Consider the following 12927-nt stretch of genomic DNA (forward strand, 5'->3'; position numbering starts at 1 on the left):
TAGGGATTACCATCAAATGTTGCCTGTTGGGTAATTTCTTTTTACAACGGAGCTGTTAAGGGCTAGGTTCCCCAAGATCGTGTCCGGTATGTCGACACAAACCTACTTGGACAGCTACCGCCATCTATAAGCGACGGCGGCAAGCACACAACCAGTATGGTTTCTGCCGTCGCTCGTAGATGGCGGCAACCTTTCCAGCTATAATAGAAGAATGGTTAGTTGGGCGTGTTGGTGGGAATTCATCGTAGGAGACAGCACGAAAAACAGACGACGACGAAGAAGCACACAGTGTATCGAGTACAGCTCCGCTGGTCTTCCTTCTTCACGAGAGTGGAAAGGCTGAACATCTTTTAACAACTAATTTTCCTTCCGTGGGTTTTGTGCTATTTTGGTATGCGTGTCTAAAAGCCATTGTGGTTTCTGGGCACGTTAAATAAAAATTATAATTATTCATACATGGTGAACATTTAAGCACTAAGAGACCATACTAGGAATTTGATTGTTTTGTACTGACAGTGCCTATCAGGTCATACATGGTAGGCACTGTCTAGCTTTATCATAACGGTGACTCTGTAGAGTTACACACAACCAAAATGAAGTTTAAATGGGCTTTAGTAGTAGTGTCGGACGGTAGATCTATTCTCGCTTGATGTATGGAATGCAGTTGACTCAATAATTCAGTCGCTTTATTCAAATTTTCAATTAAATAAAAGCAGGCGAATGGTCCCGGCAATTACATATACAAGTCTACGAGAAAAATGTGCGGCAATTGGATGTTTACCCTGTGGGACTGGCTACTTCAAAAGATTTTTTGATGTGTTCGTGAAGTCCGGCAAGTCTGGGAGCATGAAAAAGCCTCACGATTATGCTGACCAAGTTTAAATCGCACCCATGCACACTTTATCACTTTTATCGACCGTGTATAACCCATGCAAAGCTAAGTCAAGTAGAGTCAGCATGACAGCATCGTTCCTGCGCATCATGGCGTAATTGCCAAAAAAGCTCCGGAAGAAAGCACAGCGCGTGTACACCGTACAAAACTTTGTTTGAGGCCATACCCAGCCCTACCAGATGTTTTGTATATCGAACATATTTATGTCAACAAATGTGTCGTAATCTGTAGTCTGTTTTCGGACTGTGACATGCCATGCAAGTGGTTAGGCCTATAAGAATGGTCGCGTCGCTTTCTGTGCCGAGTGGTCTAGTGTCGCTAACACGGAACCTGCCGGGGCCCCACGGATTGCAAATTTTGTTTTCTTTTTGATAATTTTTTTCACTTTGCAGAGCATAGTTAATACCGTGCCTATCTGTTAGTGGAATGCTGCACATCCCCATTGGCGGAGGCAAGAAAAAATAAACTTCTCCCAGTAAATACCGAACAAAAAAAACAATAAAAAAGGTTTGAGTTTACATTTCTAATTTGAAGTATGCTTAATTCGAAGTGTCTCTCTGTCCTCATGACCTTTGTATTATTAAGTCAACCGTATATTTAAATTATTTCTGGTATTTCAACAAATTGTCCTGGAGTGTATTGGATACCCAGATTTGGACTATCCAGCTATTCAGACTCTTTCAGAGTCTGAATAGCCGGATAGTTCACTATGTATTCAAGGCGGCATATACAGAGTGGGACGCAGTTAACACAAACAAGCCATTACTGATTTATTTTGTTTTTTTCTTAGAACTGAAAGGCTACCATCAAAGCGTGGTGTGAAGTGCTCATTTGGGTCACCAACATAAGCACTAGCGTAAGACTGACCCAGTGCAGAGCGCTGCGGCTATACATGCTCTAGATTTAGGAAGGTTCTAGCCTAGTACCTATGACAAATCTAGAGTGAACTAGAACTATCCAAACAGACAAGCGATAAATTGAAAAAATGAGAGGCGTGATTACCGTATTTACTCGCACAATGAACGCACTCGCGTAATGAACGCACCCCCAAGTCGACTATCAAAATTTCGACTTTTTTTTCACTCGCGTATAAAAAGCACCCCTAACTCGGAAGTCAAAATTTTGAACCCCCCCCCCCTTTCCCCACCCGCGCGCGAAATGAACACACTTTTTTATCCTGGTGCAACGAGGTCACAAATGCATAGGCAGCGTCGGCAGACAAAACGCCTTGCAAAGGGCGTTAAAAAATAAAAAAAGATCCAACGGAAGCAAGAAAACAAACAGAAAAGAGCTTTTTCTTTTTTTTTGCACAGCGCAGTCTAGATTTCGGGTCGTGCGCGGCGCACAAGGAGATAAGAAAGAGAAACGGAGAAGCCCTCTGGGCATACAAAACGCCTTGCAAAAGGCGTAAAAAAAATAAAAAAAGATCCAACGGAAGGAAAAAAAAACATGAAGAGCTTTTTTTTTTTTTTTGCACAGCACAGTCCGGATTTTGGGTCGTGCGCCGCGCGCAAGGAGGTAAGAAAGAAGCCCTCGCCTAAGCAAAGCGCAGATAATGAAGGCATCTTGCCCTCGCCTCCTCCTCGCACTTTGAAAAGAGAAGTGAGAAGCCTTCGAAATGAACGCACTTTTCTATCCTGGTGCAGCGAGGTCGCGAATGCATGGGCGTGGGCAAACAAAACAACTTGCGAAAGGCGGGAAAAAAAAAAAAAAACACAGAAGCAAGAAAAAGTACATGGAGAGGAGCTTTTTTTTTTTGTGCATCATCGCAGTTTGGTTTCTGAGTCGCGCAAACAGCACAGATAAGGAGTTACGTCGATTTTTCGGGATAAAAGGTCCGTTCATTATGCGAGTAGACACGGACGGAAAAATTTTACTCCGTTTAATGAGCCCCCCCCCCCCCCCCCCCACCAGCTTTGCATTTTTTGCGAAAAAAAGTGTTCATTCTGCGAGTAAATACAGTATGCGGAAAAAGACCAGAGAGCACAGAATGTGTGGTTTTCGCAAATTTTTCAATCGTGTTTTTTTAATTTATTTTCTGTTTTATTTTTGTTATCTTGTTAATTATTTTTATATTTATGTATTCACTTAAGTTTCTATTTTATTATTTTATGTATTAAGTTATTGTTTTCATCCAAAACCTGTCATTCTCACCAGCACGTTTGCACTGAAATGAAATCATTGACCCTTCCCGACCGGCTGTGCCTGTAGCTCAGTGCCCATAGTGTCTGACCACCACTGCACCGACCCAAGTTCAAGCCCCGCCGGGGCTCGAACTTTATGTATATCCTCAACGTCTGCACCACTCCGAGCGTGTCACACATTCACAAAGCTCGTTCGTGACCATTTCACTTAAAAAACAACTCAAAAAGTGTTAAAAGTGGGCTAGCAAAATTCGAACCTGGTATTCCCACAGTACCTTGCAGTGCCCTACTGGCACTTAATATGACATTTGCACAAAGTGTGTAAATGCAAAAATTTTACCCTGCATAATGAACGCCCCCCCTCCCCCCCCCCCCCAGTGTAAATCTTTCGGGGAAAAAAGTGTCCCTTATGCGAGTAAAACAGTATACCGAAATTCCCTGCTCTGGAGGGCACACGGATGTGTTGCAGGGCAAAGCACAACACGCAAAATGGTGGTGCCTACTCTGCAGCCTGCTCTGGAGGAGTGCTTTCCCCTTAGCACACGGATGTGTCACGGGGAAAAGCAGGACACGCAAAATGGTAATGCCTACTCTGCAGCCTGATCTGGAGGAGTGCTTTCCCCTTACCACACGGATGTAGACGTGTTACGGGTCCAAGCACGACACGCAAAACGGCAATGCCTACTCTGCAGCCTGCTCTGGAGGAGTGCTTTCCCCTTAGCACACGGATGCGGATGCGTTGTGGGACAAAGCATGACACGCAAAATGGCAATGCCTACTCTGCAGCCTGCTCTGGAGGAGTGCTTTCGCCTTAGCATGTGGATGTGTTGCGGGGCAAAGCATGACACGCAAAATGGTGATGCCTACTCTACAGCCTGCTCTGGAGGAGTGCTTTCTCCTTAGCACACGGATGTGGATGTGTTGCGGGGCAAAGCATGACACGGATTCGATTTCCGGCTTTCGAAGTGGAAGGACGTATCAGTATGAGCTCCGTCGGAGCGGCATCAACGGCTACTGATAGCCGCGGTTTATCTGCTGAGCTGAGCAACGAAAGTTATAAGATAGTGTTGCCCCCGCTGCCAACAGGCGTTCACGCCCTAAATACTGTGTTTCTTCACGGCGATATCGGCGCGCGGCCCTACCATATCGATGATTTGAAGGTCGGCCTGGCAAAAGCAGGGGTCTTGGGCGACATTGCCGCATGTGGCTCTTTTCAAATGAGCCACGTGTGGATGGTGACCCTGAAGTCCTCATCTGCCAAGCAGAAGCTGGTGTCCGCCGGAACCATCGAGGCTAAAGGAAGACGCTGTCTCGTTGACCCATAGAAAAACGAGGTGAGAATCAAACTTCACTGGATTCCCTTCCACCTTCCGGACGACAACGTCAGGAAGGCCCTGGAGCTGTACGGGAAAGTGACAGAGGTCGCAAGAGAGACCTGGCGCGTTAGTGGCTTCGAAGGGGTCCGGTCTACCACGAGAATTGCGAGGCTAACATTGAAGGAGGGAGTCACTGTAGAGCAGCTGCCTGGCTGCACAGTACTCGTCCTGGCTCCAGGTAGGGCTCCATTCTGCCTCAGGTGCCGAAGAACTGGCCACATCAGGAGAGAGTGCAGTGTGCCTCGCTGCGACAGCTGTCGGCGCTTCGGGCACACTACAGAGGACTGTAAGAGGACGTACGCCGACGCCGCTAACGTGGGGACGGCGGACGAAACCTCAGAGCTCGTCATGGACCAGGAAGAAGCCGAAGAAGCTGCAGGCGCCCCTTCCAAGGCCCTGGCCGCGTCGGAGCTTGCTCCGGATACTGCGGGTGTTACCAAACCCGCGGACAGAGAGCCAGCGCTAGGTTCATCCCCTCAAGATCAAGGGCAAGTGGTGAGGAAGAAGCCCAGAAGGACGACGAGCAAGATATGGAGGCCACAAGTGGCACTGCAAAAAGACCACTAGAGACGGCACAGATCCAGGAGCCCGAACAGACGGATGGGCTTCAGGGGAGAATGGCCCAGAGGTTTCAGCTGATAACCAAGAGGGGCCGGCACCACGCAAGGCCTGGTGCTACAGGTGGAAGTCCGACAACAAAGGACTCAGCGCAAAAGGAACCATAAATGTAATTGCAGGGTGCCCGGTCTTTGTCACTTAGGAAGAGAACCACAAGTAAGAACGTTGTACCTTGTATTGGTGTATATACCGCAAAGCGTGTTCTGCCAATTGCTTAATCTCATTGCATCCTAGCCTCCCTTCCTTGTGTGACTTGGTCTACTTAAATGAGATCCGAATGGCCCTTAGTTTTGCTACTTTGAATGTTCGGGGGTTGTTTTCGAGAAAGAAGCAATACCAATTGCAGCGTCTGTTGGCAGACGAGCAGCCGGATTTTCTTGCGGTACAAGAGACGAAGATGGAAGCGGAGGATAATATCGCCAGAGCGCTGAGTCCTTATCTGGGGCGATACGAGGTAGCCGCGAGTCATGCTGTGAGCTTTTCGGCAAGCTGTTTTCTTTTTCTAAAAAAGTCTTTAAGATATAAAAACCTGCAAGTAGTCATTGATGAGTGCGGGCGTTTCATTTCATGCAATTTCATATTGTCAGGAGTGCAATGGCGCTTGGTGTGTATTTATGCACCTAATACTGCGAGAGAGAGAGGTGTTTTTTCAATTTTTGCAGTTATATGGAGTGCGACAAAAGTGTTGTTCTCATGGGCGACTTTAATTGTGTGTGTGACGAACGAGACACAACCGCGCAGGCAGCGTATAGTGACAGTAGTTCAAGTGTTGAAAGAAATCGTCGAATCGTGTGGACTTGAGGACGTTGGTGCGTTGTGCAGTAGAAGGGACAACTTTAGATTTACCCATTTTCAAAAGGCATCGCACGCCCGCTTAGACTATTTATGTTTCAGTCGGCGTTCTGTGAGCAGTGCACGACTATCACGTTAAACCCATTTTTTTTACTACCATTGCTTTGTTAGCGTCAAGGTTGGAAAGAAAGAACTCTCGACTTCTAGATTCAACTGGGGGCTCTGGAAACTAAACCGAACGCTCCTGACCGATAAACAGTTCGCTGATACTGTCTGTGAGCTGTTGTGCACTATGGCCAAAAGAGAGACCGCCATCAGCGAAACTTGGGATGTTTCTAAAGAAGACGTTAAATTAGCCACGGTAGAACGGGCGAGTAACATTACCTTCCAAAGTCGAGCTCGTGAAAAGGAATTGAAGCGAAATTTGAACGCTCTTTGCCTAATAGAGTGTAAACAACCAGGCACGAGTAACGAGGACATTCGGTATATAAAAGCAGAGCTAGACAAAATCTACCTCGAAAAGTACAAGGGAGCTGTCGTGCGTGCACGCTCAGAGAAATTTCTGTGTGGAGAGCAACCCACCAAACGAGCGCTCGCTGACGAGAAGAAGTACGCTTTATCCAGAGAAATTCGAGAAATAGAATATGAAGGAACAATCAGTAGCGATACGGCAGTTATTGAAGGAGTGTTCTTTGAATATTATCAACATCTTTTTGGTGAAAAACTGACTCCCATAGGCTTTGATAAGTTAAACGATTTTCTAACACACATGCCGAAGCTTCATGACAACGTCAAAACTTGGCTTGAAGGAGATATCACCCAGAGCGAAGTGGACCACGCAATAGAATCCCTAGCAAAACAAAAGACGCCTGGGCCTGACGGTCTCTGTGCTGAATTTTACCAAACGTTTAAAGACACAATTAGCCCTTTATTGTTACGCGTTTTTCGTGAGGCATACGAAAATCAACGACTACCGTTGTCCTTTCCGGAAGCCCATACCATCTTGATACCAAAGTCGGAGGATGAAAAGACAAAGCTTAAAGTCACGGGTTACAGGCCTAGTACACTGTGTAACACCGATTACAAAATTTTTACTAAGATCCTTACGCGTAGGCTTCAAAGCATAATTGGCAGTTTAATCGAAAACCACCAGACGTGTGGGATAAAAGGACGCTCTATACAAACTAACATTCATGTCGCTAGAAGCATTCTGGAAACAGTGGGGAGGGGCCAAGTAGCAATGATACAGCTAGACTTCGAGAAAGCTTTCGACAAAGTCCAACATGATGTCCTGACGACTATATTAGAGCATGTTAATGTAGGAGACATTATTCTAAAAGGGGTGTGCATGGCATATAAAGGGTGTACCACCAGACTTGTGTTAAATAATCATGTTTCTAAAAGCATTGCTGTTCTAACGTCAGTCAGACAGGCCTGTCCCGTCGCCTTTATTGTTTTCACTATACCTCGAACCCTTTTGCGTGAGTGTAGCAGCCAGCAATAACATTCGCGGTTTCTCTTTAAATAGTGTCGAGATTAAAGTGTCTGCATATGCTGACGACGTTGCCGTTTTTTGTAGTGATGCAGTAAGTGTTATGGAAACTGTTGTGCTCACCAAAGAATTCTGTAATGCCACCGGAGCGGCGATTAACTGGGGGAAATGTTGCGGAGTGTGGCACGGCATGTGGGATTTAAAGCCTCGGTTTTTTGCGGGTATAACCTGGGAAAATACACCCTGTACTTATCTCGGGGTGCCACTGGAGTAATATAAAGCAGCGCGCCGTACTGGACTGAAGTAGCGAATGTTTTAAAGAGTAAGGCAGACACATGGAGAAACCACGGCCTGTCAATATTCGCGAGAGCTACAGTGTGCAATATTTTTCTGGCAGCAAAAATATGGTATATTTTGCAAGTCTTGTCATGTCCGCACGTCAATATCCAAAAGTTCCACAGGATGTTTGCCACTTTTATTTGGAAATCGGATTGGGAACGGGTGAGAAGGACTTTCGCATCTTTTTGTTAGAAAGCTTGTTTCGCGCTTCTTTCCGCGCGACCAGAACTACCCGTTTTTACGCAATATTATCCAGGTGAGACTGGCGAACTCCCTACCGACAATGCTGGTGACTAATCAATGTACTGAGCCCCCAAGTCTTTCGGGGTACTCGAAAGAGGTAAAAGAGGCCGCACTGTTTTTGCAAACCCGTTTTTCAATGGAATACCTTGGAACTGTCACGAAGAAAAAGCTCAGCCGAGACCTGGTTGAGCTCCCTTTTCTTGCACCTTTGTATCGCTCGCTGTACAGCCAGTGTCCCGGGCAAGATGTACCTTGTCACGTGAAAAGAATGTGCGTTCCACCAGCTGCTAAGTCATTTTTCTTTAAGTTGCAGAGTGGCACGCTCCCGGTCAAACCGTGGCTAAGCGAAAAAGGAATTTTTGTCCCCTGGTCTGTGGATTGCCTCCTGTGTAAAACACCTGAAACCATCGAACACGTCTTCATCCATTGTTGGGACGCCGTGTTCTTCTGGGGCATTCTGCAAAGAACTTTGAAAAAAGACATTTTATTAACCCAGCACACTATTCGGTACCTTCCAGTTGAGAAGAGCGACAATGTCCCTTATGATGTTTTCATTTTGCTTGGACCGTTCAGCATTTGGAAAACTAGGATGGAATTCCAGCATGCCGACCCCAAGATCAAATCTGTACATAAGCACTTCCTCGATGTTGTGGCCGAAGTTCAGTCTGTATACTGCCGTACTGCAGAAACCACACCCGATTGGGCGCACTTGTTTGACAAGATAAAGAACACGAAAGAACTTTAGTTCCGCCCACAAGCAGTGTGGCGAGGTGTTTTCATGACATAGCATTATGTGCTGCATTGTTGTCTAATAAAGAAAAAAAAAGCATGACACGCAAAATGGCAATGCCTACTCTGGGGGAGTGCTTTCCCCTTAGCACACAAATGCGGATGTGTTGCGGGGCAAAGCATGATACGCAAAATGGCAATGCCTACTCTGCAGCCTGCTCTAAAGGAGTGCTTTCCCCTTAGCACACGGATGCAGATGTGTTGCGGAGCAAAGCATGACACGCAAAATGGTGATGCCTACTCTGCAGCCTGCTCTGGAGGAGTTCTTTCCTCTTAGCACACGGATGTGGATGTGTTGCGGGGCAAAGCATGACACGCAAAATCGCAATGCCTACTCTGCAGCCTGCTCTGGAGCAGTGCTTTCCCCTTAGCTTAGGATGCGGATGTGTTGCGGGGCAAAGCATGACACGCAAAATGGCAATGCCTACTCTGCAGCCTGTTCTGGAAGAGTGTTTTCCACTTAGCATGCAGATGTGTTGCGGGGCAAAGCATGACACGCAAAATGGTGATGCCTACTCTGCAGCCTGCTCTGGAGGAGTGTTTTCTCCTTAGCACACGGATGCGGATGTGTTGCAGGGCAAAGCATGACACGCAAAATGGCAATGCCTGCTCTGGAGGAGTGCTTTCCCCTTAGCACACGGATGCGGATGTGTTCCGGGGCAAAGCACGACATGCAAAATGACAATGCCTACTCTGCAGCCTGCTCTGAAGGAGTGCTTTTTCCTTAGCACACAGATGCGGATGTGTTGCGGGGCAGAGCACGACACGCAAAATGGCGATGCCTACTCTGCAGCCTTCTCTGGAAAAGTGTTTTCACCTTATCACACGGATGGCGAATGTGTCGCAGGGCAAAGCACGACACGCAAAATGGCGATGCCTACTCTGCAGCCTGATCGGGAGTGCTTTCCCCTTAGCACACGGATGAGATATGTCTCGGGGCAAAGCACGACATGCAAAATGACGATGCCTACTCTGCAGCTTGCTCTGGAGGAGTGCTTTCCCCTTAGCACATGATTGAATGTGTCGTGGGGGAAAGCACGACACACAAAATGGCGATGCCTACTCTGCAGCCTGATCTGGAGTGCTTTCCCCTTAGCACACGGATGAGATATGTCGCGGAGCAAAGCACGACATGCAAAATGACGATGCCTACTCTGCAGCTTGCTCTGGAGGAGTGCTTTCCCCTTAGCACATAATTGAATGTGTCGCAGAGCAAAGCACGACACGCAAAATGGCGATGCCTACTCTGCAGCCTGATCTGGAGTGCTTTCCCCTTAGCACACGGATGAGATATGTTGCGGGGCAAAGCACGACATGCAAAATGATGATGCCTACTCTGCAGCTTGCTCTGGAGGAGTGCTTTCCCCTTAGCACATAATTGAATGTGTCGCAGGGCAAAGCACGACACGCAAAATGGCGATGCCTACTCTGCAGCCTGATCTGGAGTGCTTTCCCCTTAGCACACGGATGAGATATGTCGTGGGGCAAAGCACGACATGCAAAATGACGATGCCTACTCTGCAGCTTGCTCTGGAGGAGTGCTTTCCCCTTAGCACATAATTGAATGTGTCGTGGGGGAAAGCACGACACACAAAATGGCGATGCCTACTCTGCAGCCTGATCTGGAGTGCTTTCCCCTTAGCACACGGATGAGATATGTCGCGGGGCAAAGCACGACATGCAAAATGACGATGCCTACTCTGCAGCTTGCTCTGGAGGAGTGCTTTCCCCTTAGCACATAATTGAATGTGTCGCAGGGCAAAGCACGACACGCAAAATGGCGATGCCTACTCTGCAGCCTGATCTGGAGTGCTTTCCCCTTAGCACACGGATGAGATATGTCGCGGAGCAAAGCACGACATGCAAAATGACGATGCCTACTCTGCAGCTTGCTCTGGAGGAGTGCTTTCCCCTTAGCACATAATTGAATGTGTCGCAGGGCAAAGCACGACACGCAAAATGGCGATGCCTACTCTGCAGCCTGATCTGGAGTGTTTTCCCCTTAGCACACGGATGAGATATGTCGTGGGGCAAAGCACGACATGCAAAATGACGATGCCTACTCTGCAGCTTGCTCTGGAGGAGTGCTTTCCCCTTAGCACATAATTGAATGTGTCGCAGGGCAAAGCACGACACGCAAAATGGCAATGCCTACTCTGCAGCCTGATCTGGAGTGCTTTCCCCTTAGCACACGGATGAGATATGTCGCGGGGCAAAGCACGACATGCAAAATGACGATGCCTACTCTGCAGCTTGCTCTGGAGGAGTGCTTTCCCCTTAGCACATAATTGAATGTGTCGCAGGGCAAAGCACGACACGCAAAATGGCGATGCCTACTCTGCAGCCTGATCTGGAGTGCTTTCCCCTTAGCACACGGATGAGATATGTCGCAAGGCAAAGCACGACATGCAAAATGACGATGCCTACTCTGCAGCTTGCTCTGGAGGAGTGCTTTCCCCTTAGCACATAATTGAATGTGTCGTGGGGGAAAGCACGACACACAAAATGACGATGCCTACTCCGCAGCTTGCTCTGGAGGAGTGCTTTCCCCTTAACACACGATCGGATGTGTCGCGGGGTAAAGCACGACAAGCAAAATGACGATGCCTACTGTGAAGCCTGCTCTGGAGGAGTGCTTTCCCCTTAGCACCCGATCGGATGTGTCGCGGGGTAAAGCACGACACGCAAAATGGCGATGCCTACTCCGCAGTTGTCATTTCACCGCATTACACCAGTGCACAGAAAGAAGTGCACTCAAACTATACCCACCAGAACACAAACACGAGAAATGTTGTGAAACTCAAAGTACTGTGCTTGATAAAAAATCAAACCCAATAGTATGTTATTCGAGGCAATAAACAAAATTCTGAAAACTCTCACAAGCCTGTTGTAATGATTGCGCCGGGTAGCGAAATCAAAGTATTATATTTCCAATATTATTAAAGTGAAATTTAGTTATGGTGCAATGCCGTTGCAAATTCCTCACATTTTGGTAAAATGTAGCAAGGTAAGCACTTTAGTACAACTCTTGCTTTTTTCAAGAATTTATTTTTACAGTGTTGGATGGTTTCTTATGTATCTGACAAATACCTTCCTCGGCAGCTAGTCGTCAGGTGTTTTCGTCATCGTCGCCAGCTGTCAGAATTTGCAGTCCGAGTCAAAGATGCCATTACTGTGCACAAAAATTCTGAGTAATTGGTTTTTGAAAAATTAAAACCTGGTGTTTGTTACGGCATGTGGGACCAGGGGTAATATAAACACTGGTCACGCCCGACAAAATCATAGTGCCTACAATGAGTTTCCAAGCCAGTAAATAACGGACTAAGGGTCACACAAGACCACGACATGTCGCTTAAATAGGCTCCTCCCGTGACATTGGATTGAATTGGTACAGGATTATACAAAACTTGTTAGCGAAATTCTTACAGCGGTAGCTGTTGGTGCCCCTTCGCGACAAAAAATGCTCATGTACAAACATAAAACCCCACTGAGCAGAGGCAATGCTGTCCCTTTCCACTTCCCCTCTCCCTCCCCATCAGCAGTCATCGCTGCAAAATACTCACGTGGTTGTTCCTTGTACTCTCTGCACATCTACAGAACAGCTCACGTACATGCGTTTCTTCCACTGCAGACGCTCCCATTCTAAAGACGTTTGAGCAAAAATAAAAAATAACTTTTTTTTTTACACTTGCAACATTTTGCACACTTGTTCTACTGAAGAACCCATTGTAAGCATCGTACAGCAAACTAGCTGAAGGCAAATCTCAACATGCAGCACATCTTTTGCAATAGTAAGCAATTTTTCGCAATGCTTTTTCATAATGCCGTGTAGCATTCTTCATGTTGAAACTATTTTGTATGGAGTAAATGGTTGCAGTATTGTATGTAATGTTTTGCGAGCACTGAAGATATCAAAACGAAAACAATGTTGGAGTTAACCTCAAAGACTTCAAACAAAGCAGCATGTTCTCTAGAAGCAAAAAATTAAGCTCTCCGACTCATTAGAGTAGAAATGATCAATATTGGACAAAACACTAAGCTTATTATGCTAGTTCAGTGATCCAAACAGAAGCATTAGCTACATAAGCTTTTCTGCCCTGCATCGTGTAAATACAAGTGGCAGAATAACGAAGTTGTTTTTACAAGTTTTAACAGTACCACTAGAGCAAAAGTTGCCGAAGCACGAGGCTGATGAAAGACCAAAGTTGTGAAGAGTTTCAATACAGCGGCATTGCCACCAGT

This window comes from Ixodes scapularis, unplaced genomic scaffold, assembly GCF_016920785.2.
Source record: "Ixodes scapularis isolate PalLabHiFi unplaced genomic scaffold, ASM1692078v2 PGA_scaffold3__209_contigs__length_174095766, whole genome shotgun sequence".
NCBI lineage: Eukaryota > Metazoa > Arthropoda > Arachnida > Ixodida > Ixodidae > Ixodes > Ixodes scapularis.